Source organism: Schistocerca cancellata, chromosome 3 (genome assembly GCF_023864275.1).
Source record: "Schistocerca cancellata isolate TAMUIC-IGC-003103 chromosome 3, iqSchCanc2.1, whole genome shotgun sequence".
Classification (NCBI taxonomy): Eukaryota; Metazoa; Arthropoda; class Insecta; order Orthoptera; family Acrididae; genus Schistocerca; species Schistocerca cancellata.
The window spans coordinates 523813015-523828667 of NC_064628.1; the positions used below are offsets into that span (position 1 = coordinate 523813015).

At 42.3% G+C, this 15653-nt stretch overlaps 1 protein-coding gene across 5 annotated transcripts in view; it reads right to left on the reverse strand.

Moving 5' to 3' along the window:
• The window catches only part of LOC126175344 (BTB/POZ domain-containing protein 1-like), a 633855-nt gene that overhangs the window by 149308 nt on the left and 468894 nt on the right, over positions 1-15653 (reverse strand). The gene's annotated exons all lie outside the window — the stretch shown is intronic.

The following is a 15653-nucleotide window of genomic DNA, read 5'->3' on the forward strand; positions in this document are numbered from 1 at the left end:
GATGAGTCACTGTGATGGCGAAAGAAGTCAGAGGTGAATATGTTATTTGAGATACAATAAACTTTTATATTACATGTTAATATGAATTATACAGGGTGTTTCAAAAAAAATATCTATCGACACAAGAGTGAAGATAGAAACTTGGAATGAATTTTGATTTAAGCATTAGACAAGAAAGTTTTCGCTTTCAAAACAACATTTCACTTTTACACATATATTTCACGTGCATGTACATACAACCTATCGATACGTTTTACAATTACTTTTACCTATTATAAATTATAATGTGCCCAGTTACTGCAATAACTACACTTGCTATGCAGCTTCGCAGTTGACTAAAGTATGGGGAGCGATCGGAAAAAAAGGTTTCCGTTCGAGGGCTATTCAGAACAGAATCGGCATGCTAATCAGGCAGACTCGACGTGGGCACCGAAACGATCATCCCACAGACGTACCAGGTTGAAGATACCCATTTGGTAAAACACCATGTCTTGCTGCGTGAAGAAGTCCTTAACTGCCTGCTGCACATCCTCGCCTGACGGGAATCGTCAAGCCGTCAAGGCCTTTTTGAGAAACCGAAGGCGTGAAAATCACTTCGGGAGAGATCAAGACTACAGGGCAGTTGCTAAAGTGGCTCCCACTTGAGTTGGCGTAACTTGTGCGGTACAACATTAGTGGTATGAGGACCTGCATTATCACATGGCAGCAGCACCCTTTGGCGCACAATTCCACAATGGTGGTTTTCAATAGACATGCTGTCCCATAACCATTCTTCATTCTCCGATGGATGTCTACCAGGGTTTGTCCTTCGGCAACCGAGAACACGAACGTAACACAAATCCGTTGCCTACATGTCGGTGCCCATGTTCCCGCATTGGAGCCGCGCTACATTGTACATATGCTGCAGCAACGTCCTCAAACGGAAACTTTTTGATCGCCCTTTATGGATGGAATCGAAGCCATGTAATGGACGGGCTCTTTCAGAAACAAAGAGAAACACAGTGACTTGCGGCGACTTGGAGCCTAAAGGTGCAATATGCGATCCGTGCGCCCCTTTCGGCTGAACCACTGTCGAGACAGCTCACTGTTATGCTATGCTCTTACATGCAGCTTTCAGTGCAGTGCTGCTCCGTCCTACTGAAAGATGAAATTTGTGCGTGTTCTCGTAAGTGTGGAAAAAGTCATGTCTTCAACATGTCCAGGTCCCGTATCTTCACGGGCTTTGCGTCTTAATTATTAGGTTTGGCATTCTTGGTGGTTGAGGATAGCCGGATGCCCTTCCTGTCTCCATGTCCCCCTCCCCTTTCCCTTCCTTGCCAGTTGCCAGACTTCGCGTACCCCAACTAATCTGCGTCTAGTGTTATCCAACGTCAAAGTGTGCGAGCGTTTTCTAAATATTTGCGTGCCGGGTCATGGGTACCAGCCCAGTATTCACCCAGTCAGGTGTGGGAAACCGCCTAAAAACTACATCCGGCTACGCTGGAAAACCAGCCATCATTGTGAAACCGCCAGACAGATTCGGTTCGGGGACGGCGCGTCTCCCCGAATCTCTGTAGCGGCGTGCTAACGCGTGCGGCTGTCCAGGCAGGCAACATAGTCAGATATGTGATTCCTATAACCTTATTTTCCACAAAAAAGGACAGTTTGTACATATTTCCCGGGAAACAGAGCAAAACGCAGGAATCTTTGGCGCGTCTGTCTCGTACTCGACTTCATTGTTCATTCCCCTCATTCTTAAGCTGTGGCAGTTCACCTTTCCGCTTAAATGGAACGTAACATCACTATTAAACACTAATCATGAAACGACATTGTTATCTTACATCTCCACACCTACAACGAATTCAGAAAAGTCTATATGCCATTCATTGCCATCATGAAGGGCTCGAAAAAACTCAATTCCGTATGGTTTGAAACACAAACATCACCGCTAAACACGCCAGACAAACGCATGATGACTTTATAACTCTAGGGTCGTTCGACGGGAGACTTGTGTGAACTACATTCCAAAGTCCGCTGAATGCGTTCTACGTCTTTGTGGAGCACACGGTGGCGACCTGTGGATTTGTCCTTACATGAACAAAGTCTGTCTTTAGATAGCCGGTTTCATTCTCGAATGCTTTGAGCTGTAGCGGTTGCACGTGCTGTACTCTTGACGAAACTCAGGCCTCTCTGCTGTAGCTGAATTGCAGCTGTTGAAACGGAGAACACAAAACATCTTTTGCTGCTGTGCTGTCGCCATTTCGCACAGTGAATAATTAACGAGAAAACGACTGACCTACCTCCGCCTGGGAGACATTTAACGGCAGCCACATAAACTGGCTACTTACTTCGGTACGGAAGATATAATTTTCCTCAAGTTTCTATCTCTCTTGGTGTAGAAGTCTCGTGAAACAGGATAATTCTTTCTGAAACACCCTGTGTGACAGTCAACAGGAAAACTCTCAAATTATCTGACTTCGTTATGTTAGTTACAAGCCTTAAAATATACTCTGGCAGAGTGCTGAACACGTGTGACAATTCATTCATGTGATTTCTTTTTGTACTAACACAAAGCCTTCGAAATCTCAGTTGCGCTTATTACGCTACTGGCAATCCATTCACGCTCTGTATTTCACAAAAATCTACGACGCTCTTCATTAAACAATTGACGTGGATATCTTTTAGGGACCCAAAGCAAATGCCGATTTACTTTGTGAAGCTCAGCAACATCCTGACAAGAAAACACACACACACACACACACACACACACACACACACAAACGAGCGCGCGCTCGCTGACAGCTTTAAGAAAAGGAAGATTATAGAGTGTAGCATCCTGTCAAAGAGCTCTTTACAACTGGAGACGGTTGGGTAATTGTTGGAAAAAAATCAGCCGCGCTCTTGTTGAGTGTATCAATGTCATATAAATCTGAGCTATGTTGAAAGTTTCAAGCGTCTAGCTCATCGAGAAACAACAGTGGTAAATGAAGTATCGCCGTCACACACCACACAAAAAAGCGAGTTAATGGGTCTTATGAATAAAAAAAACAATATCCTCTCGAGAAGATTCTCATAGCAAAGGAACATTCTCTGAGAGAGTTCTCAATTTAGTAAGAATAAAAGATTAGAAGCATATTCTTTTATGAGATAGTTCCTTCTCACTGCCTCCCGCCCTTCTTGAGCACGTTCCCGGTGTGTGTCGTCCGCCGTGACCGGCACAAAAACGTACGCCTAATGTTACTTTTCATTCAGCTTTGTCAAATACGCAAACTATTCAGTGTACAAATATGGAACTGACATCAATGAGTTCTGGAAGAGTTGCATTACGTTTCGAATTCCTTTTATGTGCAGCAACAAGTTATTAAAATTATTATGGACAGTTCATGAAAATGAATTTTCTTGCAATGTTACCGAATTTCTGACATGCGGGAAACTTTTTTATTATTGCAGTTAGGTGAACACAGTATGCGAACGAAATCTTAAGATTGCATGGCATTTTCGTCTACTCCAAACCGGGACTCTGTCAGAGTATTCTACCAGAAAATAATTTTGGTTAAATACGACGCATGATCTGCTTGCGTCTGAAGTACGTAAACGGACTCCCGTGCGGTTCATTACGAGAAACACATCCCTACGTTGGTGATAAACTAGTTATTAATTGTTCTGATCCGCCTTCTTATTTCTAACACAACAAAATATAACATTTATGCTGTCAGAACACATGATGATGAACATCAGGAAATACCAGTGGCACAGTTGTTTGGTGTACACCTAAGACTTCTCCTACATCAGTCTGAAAACTTGGGTCTGCTAAACAGTAACAAAAATGTTTCAATTTTCACTTCGTTTGAAAGGTAGCCCCCTCTTCTTTCACGATTTCGTAGGAGGAAACTCTCCACGAAAGTAATGTTTTTATTGCTAAACCCGTATAAACTTCTACAGTTTCTCCCTTCAGTATTTCTTCGGGCTACGTATATCCTTTCTTGCCTCCCAAATAACATAAATTTTACCATTTCTACCAAAAAGTCGGTAAAACTTAACCTCAGCAGAACGTTGCCAGCTCGGAGTACGCTACAGAGCTTACTCCAGAAAACATACAATATTCTCTGCTTGTGAGTAGTTCCTCTAGTTTTATTCATACGAAATCGCAGAATGTTCTTTGTTTTGAACAACTTCACCATCCATTTACTCAGGCTGAGAACGTTCTCGGATGAATTATACTCTCCGACTCACTTATTCATACAAACGTTAGAACGTTCTCCGAAAATTCGAGTATAAAGTATATTTTCCGTGTTATTAATATGACCCAAAATTGCAGTCTCATCCAGTTCTAAGCTATGTTGAAAGTTTCAAGTCTTTAGATCTTTGGGAAGTTAGTTTGAAGTCAACTGCAAAATTTGTACCGAACAGACAGACAAAAGAGGAAGTTAATAAAAACACGGTGAAATGTGACACATGTATGGAAAATTTGGTTGAAATTGTACCAGTCGTCCCTGAGTTATGCTTGTATATCACCTCTTTTCGATCTCACCATTAGCCATAGTGGTGCTAGCGGGTCTAACCACCACAGTATTTTTTTTTCACGTTGCAAGTGGTAGCTGTGCCCAGTTTGATGGATATCGATTGCTTCATGTGTTACAGAAGTCTACCTACAAATCGAATGAGTTGCCACAGACCCTTTCTGCAGCAGGTTAATTGTCGCACATTGTGCCTGCAGGGACTGTGATGCAATCTGATAAGCACAGCCATCGTGCATGAACTCCAACTGGACAGGCGTTACTCTGCATTATGCGTCTTTGTCACACCGTTTTCTCCAACGCCCCCTCCTGTATTGAACGTAGGTACTTCTTGCCAGTACACTATTGCATTCTCATTCATTCTTCTAGCTATGTTTAAAATATCAAGTCTTAGGCTAATCGGGAAGTTAGTTGATAATAAACTACTAAATTTGTACCGAACAGACAGACAAGACAGCGACCTGATAAGAATGTGGTAGAAGGCGCGCTGATGAAGGGGTCCTGGTGACAGTGTAAAGCTAAGTTAGTGACGTGAATGTGGCTTTTACCTGGTGCGTAACGAAAGAATAAAATAAAGAGGCTTCCATCTGTCAAACAAAATGTTTGTGGTACTGAAAACGCTTGTTTGACTTTTACAAAATTTGAGTCCTTGTGCACAGTATTTACCTATTTGTCGCCCACTTTCAGTTGCAGTTTTATTCCAGTTAGCAATGTGACAGACGTCATGTCATTGTAACAGATCGAGATACAAAGTTTTGGTATTCAGAACTGGAGGATTTCTAGTAAGAACAACTGACAGTATGAATGAACAATCATCCCGCTATTTAAGTGGTCTGACTTACCGAAATCAGAAGAAATTAGGAATACGATAGACTGGAATACTACTCAAATAAATATAATTAGAAGTAAATACTAGTATTTGAGGAAATAGGAAAGAAGACAAATAAATATACAATACTGTAACAGCAGACGCCAATTATCTATGTAACATTCCAATACATAACATGAACACATAATTTTTTACATATTTATATACATATGTTTGTGCTTGAGTTCCACTGTAAATAGCTATCAAAGGCTATCAAAGAACTAAAAGTATATTAAGAAAAAATAAAAATTCCTCTACTGTTTTCCCACTATTTGTCGAGCGCACAGGATACATTTGAGACAAGCATCAGCGTGTAATGTAGTGTTTGCTTGTATTGTAAGGAGCGGATACAGGGACATAATGAAGAGAAAGCATAAAGCCCTGTTCCCCAATGAAGCGTACTCCTTACAAAAAACGGCAATGGTGATGCCCACCTCAACGAAGTTCTATGGTGACAAATCGTGACCGTCAGTAATATCTCACGCTCTTCTTCCGGGAGACACTACGAAAAAGAATTGGATTCTATCGATGAAAGGCTGCTGTAAATTTTACTATGCAGCCTCTTCTCATCTTATAGACAATACAGTTTCCAATTGACTCTCTCTGGCTAGTAGATTACGATGTTATCATGGTATAATGTTCCACACGGGCAGGTGGGCCGTTCACGTGATGTTTCTTCGTTTTTAGTATATATTTGTAACCAGAGTAAGTATGAAAGGCAAGTGCGACACATACAGTGTAACATTACGGGGGTGATAAATGTGAAAATCTATGCAGCTTAATTGAAAGAGTCAAGCAGTTCCATCGATGAAAATAATAATGGCTGTGATTCCAGAATACATGATAATTCAGGCAGTCCTGTTGGCAGTGCTTAGAGTCATATTTCGTTAACAATAATGGAGTAAGTATGGGCCCACCTTTTTGAAAGTACAAATTATTCCTTTTCTTTAACAATAATTGTGTACTTGCAAAAAGGCGGATGCATCCGTAATCCATTATTATTTTCGGCAAGCACGGGATCAGAGCTCAAAATTCCATTTGGTTAACGCCTATGGCATTGCGTCTGGCGTGCGGTGTTGCATAAACCAACTAGCATCAGGCGAACTTGGGTCACTGCGTCTGTTGCTTTCCAGTATGTCGGCACCTTCCACAGGTAGTGATTCTTTCTTTGTCTGACAGCAAGGTACACTTCTAAGCAAATTAACGAATACCAGAATTATTTCTGTCTGGTTATTAGGTGGTTTCGTAAAAAGAAGAGAACATAAAAAGTAACAAGAAAAGGGGCATAAGAGAAATGATAGTAGCACATTTGTAGGCATCAGAATCCAGATATGACACCTACATCTCCAGGAAGCAAGAAATACCTTCGTGGAAATGTACGGTACAAGGCACATAAACTTCTAGTCGTGTACCTCAGCGAGTCATGTTCTGATATTTTCAATTTAAAATTCCTCATTTATTTTCTCGGAATACCAATGATTTCTTGTAACGGATGGGAAGCGAACTTTGAAAAATACATTGCGGTGCATAAGGTATTTCCTTGAACTTTGGGTACATCTATACAGGCAAAGCGAGGACACTGTCGCCTGGCTGCTGCTCACATCGATGCATACAATGTCGCGAATCAGTTTGCTACCCACATCTGATAAATGAGACGTGAATAAAAATTAACATTATTTTCAGAAAAAGTAATTATGTTCTACAGAATGTAAAGTTTTCGCATTCTTAAAAGTTGTGATTGTGGAAAAGTTTTTCTGATAGTAGTTTTTCAGTTGCTTTGTTTGGTTTATATATATTGATTTTGAGGCGTATATATAGCTGCAGAATATCAGTACGAGAATATTGTAAAAATAATATTGAACGGATATGTGAATGAGTTTCAAATATTCTCTACTCATTTTAGTATTTTTCACGTGGGATAGTACGTGTTCTCGAAAAAGATTTTAAAGCATGTGCCCCAATGTGGTCACCTCCAACACTCGTCTTCCCTCACCTTCAACATCCTGCGAGGGGTCTGGCTGTTACTTCATTGTACTGTACTTGACAGTTAGGCGGCTGCAGTGGGGCGGAGCGAGTGACAAACAACTGGAGCATGCCAAAGTTTAAAAACTGCATTTTCAGAAGGTCATAACTGCTTACTGTCAGAATTACGGTCCAAATTTCCGCGCAGCCAAGATTTCTGCAGTTCTTGAAAGGGTGTTTTTTTCTCCTTAAAATATGAGGTCAAGTTGGTGATGTTTCCTTGAGCGGGGGTTCTCTTCCTTTCTGTCTTGGTTTAACTTTATGTAGCTTACCGTCCTACCAGTTGACTCCCCCGCCGTGTCGGATTTGTTGTCGCCAGTAGGTCTAGTCAGCCTATAAACGTGGGTCTTCACCTAATTGGAAATAACCACCACTCTAGCAGCGACTTGCTTCCCGCCCAGGCCCGTGCTGACTTGTGCCGCCATGCATCAGCGCTGCTCAGTCACTACTGGAGCACTGGCTGTTCTTCGTGTTGTACTGTCCCTGTTAATACGCATCGACGTGTTGGTGGTGGTTCGTGGGTTAGGGGCGCTCAGCCTCGAGGTGCGAAAATTAACGGAAAATTAATGGAAATGAATGTAGTTAAGAAGTAGAAGCCGGCCGAAGTGGCCGTGCGGTTCTAGGCGCTGCAGTCTGGAACAGCGAGACCGCTACGATCGCAGGTTCGAATCCTGCCTTGGGCATGAATGTGTGTTATGTCCTTAGGTTAGTTAGGTTTAACTAGTTCTAAGTTCTAGGGGACTAATGACCTCAGAAGTTGTGTCCCATAATGCTCAGAGCCATTTGAACCATTAAGAAGTAGAAAATACGATAACAGAAAGAAAAAGTCACCTGACATAAAACTGCGCTCACTCTCTCGTAATGTCAGCCATCATCACCTACACCACCACACTAGCACACGCCTTGTTATATAGTACTGAAAATGGTCTGAAGTCCTCACCCACTTTCAAGTAAAACACGTAAGAGAGAAGAGGGCAACTAAAATACTCGCAGATTCACAGGAATATGCGGCTAACGAATATCGCACACTTTGACACGTATTCAGAAAATATCGTTCTTGTGAAACATAACTAGCTCTTTATTCACAAGAAGTAATGAAAGCTATCGACAGGAGATCTCAAGCTAATTCAACATGTCTAGTTTTCCAGAACCCTTTTCACACCGTTCCTCACAAACTAATTCTAATCAGATTGCATGTCACAAGGGGGAAGCGTCTACTCGTCATCACCGATTTCGTTCAGATTTGTGGCATATCCAGTTCATGGACAGAAACGCAAATGACGGAAGTGGGAGCTAGAGATGGCCAAGCATTGTATAAAAGAATTTTCACGATGAAGAATCAGTGTTAAGGCGATTCCCTCTAAATACACTCCGCTAGTGCTACCCTGTGATGTCTATTTTTATCGTCAACTAAAGAATTTGATCAGACAGCTTCAAAATTGCTCTGATCGCATCGAGAGAGAAATATTAATAACATCCAGAGATTACCGCTTCAAAATGCATTCCCAACTATATCACAAGCTATCCACACCAATATTTGGCGAAATGATGGTTTACCCGTGGTTTACTACCAAACTGTGCGACGAGAGAAAACCTTTTGTGAACGTAAACCAAGTTTATTTTTTGTTAGAAACCTTTAAACAAGCCGGTAATCGTAAAGGGCGGCGTTTATAACGTCGTTGCCCTGTTTTTTCGATGAATATTACCCCAGCACGTGTAAATCACCAACAGTAAAACAATTAAAGTAACTAAATTTAGATATGAAATTCTCGTGTACATCTTACAATTGAGTGGTTGCCGGCAAAAACCCCACTAGTCAGAAAATCACACTGTTGGGAAAACGATAAAAACCGCAAGTCTTCGTCCCATAAGCAGCTGATTTTGTTTTTGTTTTGTCTAAATACTCTGTAGGCATCAGGGATGTTATTGGAACTGTTTGAATGATATCACATTATATTCTCGAGGTGTGGAGAAGGAAAACATATTGGACCAGTTGGAGTTCTGCGCAATTCAATAGAAGCCCTACTAATATAGTGCACATTAATATATTAGTTATATACCATGCAGCTGTTGTTGCCAGGACGAAGCAATATCTGACGACTTGTATTTGTTAAACTATTATACATTAAAGAAATAGGATGAAAATTGTGATATACTGCATAAATTGACATCTAAAATCATTAATCTTCACAGCCATCACTATCGTCATCAATGTCTCATAGTCACAACTGCTGATGCAGCAGTGCCAAAAAGGCTTCAGTAATACTCTTTGCTTGCAGGATATTCGAAGTATTCGGCAAGTTTTAATACGTCCTTCGCCTTCACAGATTTAACTCCAGGAGGGGATGTGAAAGCTCCTGGTAAGTTGACGGTGTCAGAAGTTTTGAACTTCGAAGCTGTGACGATGTACCATGTGGGCATCTTTCGACATTCTTTTGTTAAAGTCTTCAATGATCCTGCGATGGGCTTCTCTTCCATTTTCTCAAAACAGCGCGGCCTCCTTAGATATGCATAAAACAATCAAAGTAATACTAGGAAGTAACAAGAACAAACGACGATAATTAAGGTGGCAAATTATAATTAAAGTGGCCACTCGTTCTGGTCTTACCTGTACTATAATGGTACTTTGGTTATTGTCCTAGTTAGTTATGAAATAAAACCAATATAGTTGCGAAATTAAAAAAAAAACGCAAGAAGCATTTAAATATCAAATATTTATTTTGTTTGGGAAATTAATTATACTGTCTAAATAAAAGAAGTATATTTATGGCATTCTTTATCTTAAATTTAAAGGAAGGATAAAGACAAGTAGAAATAAAACTGAAGTCTGTGGCGTTTCAAATGTACTAGTTTTAGAGTTTTAGAAATGGTCACCTTAACGACTAACGACAAAACAATAAATACACAATACTACGAACTTGCATTCCTCTCCAGTCATGCGATCTGGCACCAGTTTCACAATGTGGTTAACGTGTTCTTTTCAACGCACTTTGGCGTCACTAATATTACATTCCTTTTTCGTCTTTCTTGTTCTCTTTCACGGCCACTTTGGGACATTTGTGTCCATATTAATGTAAAGATTTGGAGAACAGGAGTATAACCTAGAAGCACGAGGACGGAAACACTCCAGACTTGCGGAGTTTTCGCCGAATCGCCTTATATTTAGAGGCTTTTAATGTACGACATGAGGTGTTTCGACAAAAGCGGTGGTGTAATGGTGTGCGTAAGGCTGAACACTACGTGACGGCACCTCTAACTCGTTTTTCGATTTTTGTGACTAGTGGATTTTTTTCTAGCAACCCCTCAATTACTCCCTCGAAATATATTTGCAATACGAAATTTTACTTCCCCTTTCCTTTTCGTATCTCTTTTGAATATTAATAAATACAGTATACTGAGTATTATCCCGGTTTATTTGCAGGGTAAGCATCAAATGGTTCAAATGGCTCTGAGCACTATGGGACGCAACTGCTGTGGTCATAAGTCCCCTAGAACTTAGAACTACTTAAACCTAACTAACCTAAGGACATCACACACATCCATGCCGGAGGTAGGATTCGAACCTGCGACCGTAGCGCTCGTGCGGTTCCAGACTGTAGCGCCTTTAACCGCTCGGCCACTCCGGCCGGCAGGGTAAGCATCGTAAAAATTGAAAATTAAAAAAAGTTTCCACATAGTGATTCGATCAAATCTAAGAAACTGGGTTCGTAACTTTCCGTCAGTGAATTCCTAGTAATGGACGGAAAGTTATCGAGTAAAACAGAAGTGATATCAGGAGTTCTCCAAGGAAATGTTACAGGACTTCTACTGTTCCACATCAGTATAAACAATTTATGAGACAATCTGAGCAGCCTTCTTAGATTATTTGCAGATGTTGCTGTCATTCACATCTAGTAAAGTCATCAGAAGATTAAAACAAATTGAAAAATGATTTAAACAAGGTGTTAGTATAGCACCAAAAATAGCAGTCGACTCTAAATAATGGAAAGTATCCTTATTAGCCCTAAAAGGAATCCGTTAAACCGCCGGCCGGGGTGGCCGAGCGGTTCTAGGCGCTACAGTCTGGAACCGCGCGACCGCTATGCTCGCAGGTTCGAATCCTTCCTCGGGCATGGATGTGTGTAATGCCCTTAGGTTAGGTAGGTTTAAGTAGTTCTATGTCTAGGGGACTGATGACTTCACAAGTTAAGTCCCATAGTGCTCAGAGCCATTTGAACCATTTGAACCAATCCGTTAAACCTTGATTACATAATAAATTACGCAAGTCTAAAGGCTGTCATTTCAACTAAATACGTAGGTGCAATTTGCATGGAAATGCCATGAGACGACGCAGCCATCCGGGTACACTATTAATAACTTTTCATATGTCTTGACCGTACTTTTATGTTTCATCAACCTTACGCGTTTCTACTTTCTGTGATTTTCAAAGTCTGCACTTGCCTCGTGCTCGGGAATGTTGACGTGATGCAAGTATGTAATGTTTTGTATGAGTGACATAGTGATGCCTATGAAAATGACGGCAAGTCGAAACGCGTAAGGCTGATGAAAAATGTAAGTGTGCTCAAGACATAAGTTATTAAAAATACCTAGGTATTACAATTACGAACCAAAGATGACGTTTTATTGTCAGAGCACTTAGAAGATGCAACGGGTCTGATAAAGAGACTGTCTACACTAAGCGTGGCCGTCATCTTCTGGAGTATTGCTGCATGGTATGGGATCCTTACCGGATAGGATGGACGGAGGACATCGAGAAAATTCAAAGAAGAACAGCTGGTTTTGTAGTATCGCGAAATAGGGGGGGGGGGGGATAGTTTCGCAGATATGATATCCGAATTGAGGTAGCAGTCATTGAAACAAAGGCATTTTTCGTTGCGGCGAGACTTTTTCACGAAATATCAATTACAACTTTCTCGATCGAATGCGAAAATATTCTATTGACGCCAAACTAAAGAGGGAGAAATGGTCATCGTAATGAAATACATCAGAGCACACAATGAAAGGTCTAAGTGCATTTTTTTTACCAGAGCGCTGCTCGAGATTGAAACCATAGGGGAAGAGTCTGTAGGTGGTTCTATGAAACCTCTGCCAGGCCCTTAAGTGTGAATTGTTGAGTAGTCAGGTAGATGTAGACCAAACTGGGATGGCCCTATCGAATGATGACGTGAATTTTCGCTTAAGAAATCATTTTGTCTGTAACGGGAAACAAGCCGACGCTTTCCGTTGACACTGTGCGTCGCACGAGAGATTGGATGAACAGTGTGTGGGCTGACTCCATCTACATTACAAAAACGAAATTGCAAATAACTGCCGAAATACCGGAGGACATGCGTCTAGAGAATCATAGGATAGACATCCTGTATACAATATGAACGCGTTTACTAAGATGTTTTTGCGGCGTGACGTAGCGTCCCATCCCTCCACTCACCCTCTCCCTCCCCTCCCCCCCCCCCCCCTCCACCTCCTCCCACTACCTTGTTTTCGCACCTGCTCGAAGGGTCAGACGCATTCTCTGGTACCTTGTACGCTCGTTTACGGTAATGCGATAAAACGTTGAGAAACTTGTCAACAGATGCATAACTCGTATACCGAAGGAAATTGCCCGTACCACTTCTGCCGTCACTTCTGGTGACGGCAAACCGCTCTCCTGGTTACAGTGCACCGGAGACGTTCTGACGCAAAGACGGCGACCGGCCCGAGCTGGACGAGACGTATCTGGATGCGTTTCTGTCCTTTGTTATACAGCAGTGAGGTTTCGGCAGCGAGTGTCGGCGCTGAGTGAATGAGGAAGTGCCGGCGCAGCATACCTCGCCGACGGCTGAGGGCGCGGCTGCCGCTGCTGCGGCCCTCAAGGCGAGCGACTCGCCGCGCCGGTGCAGCACGCGGAGTGCAGCACGGCGTGCTGATCGCCGCTGAATGGAGCGCGTGCGCCGGCCGAGGACACGCCGGGACTTGCTTGTCATTACACTGTCCACAGTTTCCGCCGTTACGCCTACCTCCGGACCTATGTTTTTTGCTTGTTATCTGCGATCCAGAGAACGCGGAAAGGAGGAAGTCCACACTTGGAAAGTCCTTGCTCATGAGAGTGTATGAATAGAGCTCTGAGGAAACTACTGTCTCTCTCTCTCTGTCACGTTATCATGTGCACAAGCCAGGAACATTCCCTATTCATTTAGGAAGAAGACGTAAGGCGCGCACAGAACAGTGTGTGTTTTTAATAACATCTGATTTCGCTCAGTTTTGATGTCACAGACCAGGCCCACCATCTGTCGGCCTAGGTATGCGGGACCGTTCTGGCACGTTCCATCACACACGAAGTCTTACAGATGTTTCCGACGTAGTAGCAATGAAAACTTCGCCAAACCGGAGCAGGGGTCTGAACTATAACCAGGAAGATTTGGTCTAAAGAGGATCCGAACAGGCCACGCCGAAAGTAGGGCTATCGTATATAGTTGATAATGTGGCTGTGTAGCAGCAGAGCACACTGTAATGCACATTGTCAAACAGTGATCCGAGAGATGATAATATGGGGAATGGAGTGACGTCTTCGAAGCTACAACTGAAGCTTTTAATTTCACTTTCGAATATTGGTATAAATTTGTGGATGCGTAACTGTGTGTCAAAGGAAGTTTTTTATGTATAATTTGTGAATTGTACACTACTGGCCATTAAAATTGCTACACCAAGAAGAAATGCAGATGATAAACGGGTATTCATTGGACAAATATATTATACTAGAACTGACATGTGATTACATTTTCACGAAATTTGGGTGCATAGATCCTGAGAAATCAGTACCCAGAACAACCGCCTCTGGCCGTAATAACGGCCTTGATACGCCTGGGCACTGAGTCAAACAGAGCTTGGAAGGCGTGTACAGGTATAGCTGCCCATGAAGCTTCAACACGATGCCACAATTCATCAAGAGTAGTGACTGGCGTATTGTGACGAGCCAGTTGCTCGGCCACCATTGACCAGACATTTCCAATTGGTGAGAGAACTGGAGAATGTGCTGGCCAGGGCAACAATCGAACATTTTCTGTATCCAGAAAGGCCCGTATAGGACCTGAAACATGCGGTCGTGCATTATCCTGCTGAAATGTAGGGTTTCGCAGGAATCGAATGAAGGGTAGAGTCACGGGTCGTAACACATCTAAAATGTAACGTCCTCCGTTCAAAGTGCCGTCAATACGAACAAGAGGTGAGCGAAAAGTGTAACCAATGGCATCCCATACTATCACGCCGGGTGATACGCCACTATGGCGATGACGAATACACGCTTCCAATGTGCGTTCACCGCTATGTCGCCAAACACGGATGCGACCATCATGATGCTGTAAACAGAACCTGGATACATCCGAAAAATGACATTTTGCCATTCGTGGACCCAGGTTCGTCGTTGAGTACACCATCGCAGGCGCTCCTGTCTGTGATGCAGCTTCCAGCAGAAATGTCGCGATACGATAAACCGCAATCGCGATAGGCTACAATCCGACCTTTATCAAAGTCGGAAACGTGATGGTACGCATTTCTCCTCCTTACACGAGGCATCACAACAACGTTTCACCAGGCAATGCCGGTCAACTGCTGTTTGTGTATGAGAAATCGGTTGGAAACTTTCCTCATGTCAGCACGTTGTAGGTGTCGCCACCGGCGGCAACCTTGTGTGAATGCTCTGAAAAGCTTTTGCATATCACAGCATCTTCTTCCTGTCGGTTAAATTTCGCGTGTGTAGCACGTCATCTTCGTGGTGTAGCAACTTTAATGGCCAGTCGTTTATTAATATTAGCTTAATTTCTGATTTACAACTTTTCTTTGTAAACTGTATGAATTGTAATTACTTTTTTCTGTTTGTTTTATGATTTGAACATGTAGATCTTAGCTTTCTTAGCGACAAATGTTAATAAATAATATTGGTATTTGAACATTTAAAGCAGCGTTTGTCATTTGCACTGACATATTGTTGCCAGATCCTGGCCCTTGTTGCCAGCACGAATGGGGCCAAATAGTTGGCTCTGTAGAGAGACAGGATTGCATAGAAATACTGTAATTTTTTTCGCCCTCATCATCCTTCCACCACGACCATCATCATCAGCTACATCATTATCATCACCATCTTCTTGTTCTTCTTCCCCTTCTTCTAAGTCTATAGCCTGTCTCTGCAAACACTCTTCTCTACTGTTTAAATGATGCAATGCCGCCTCCTGCTGTTAGTTTTTCCTTAATTCGTTGTACTATTACACAATTTCGGCCTTAGACTATTGTCA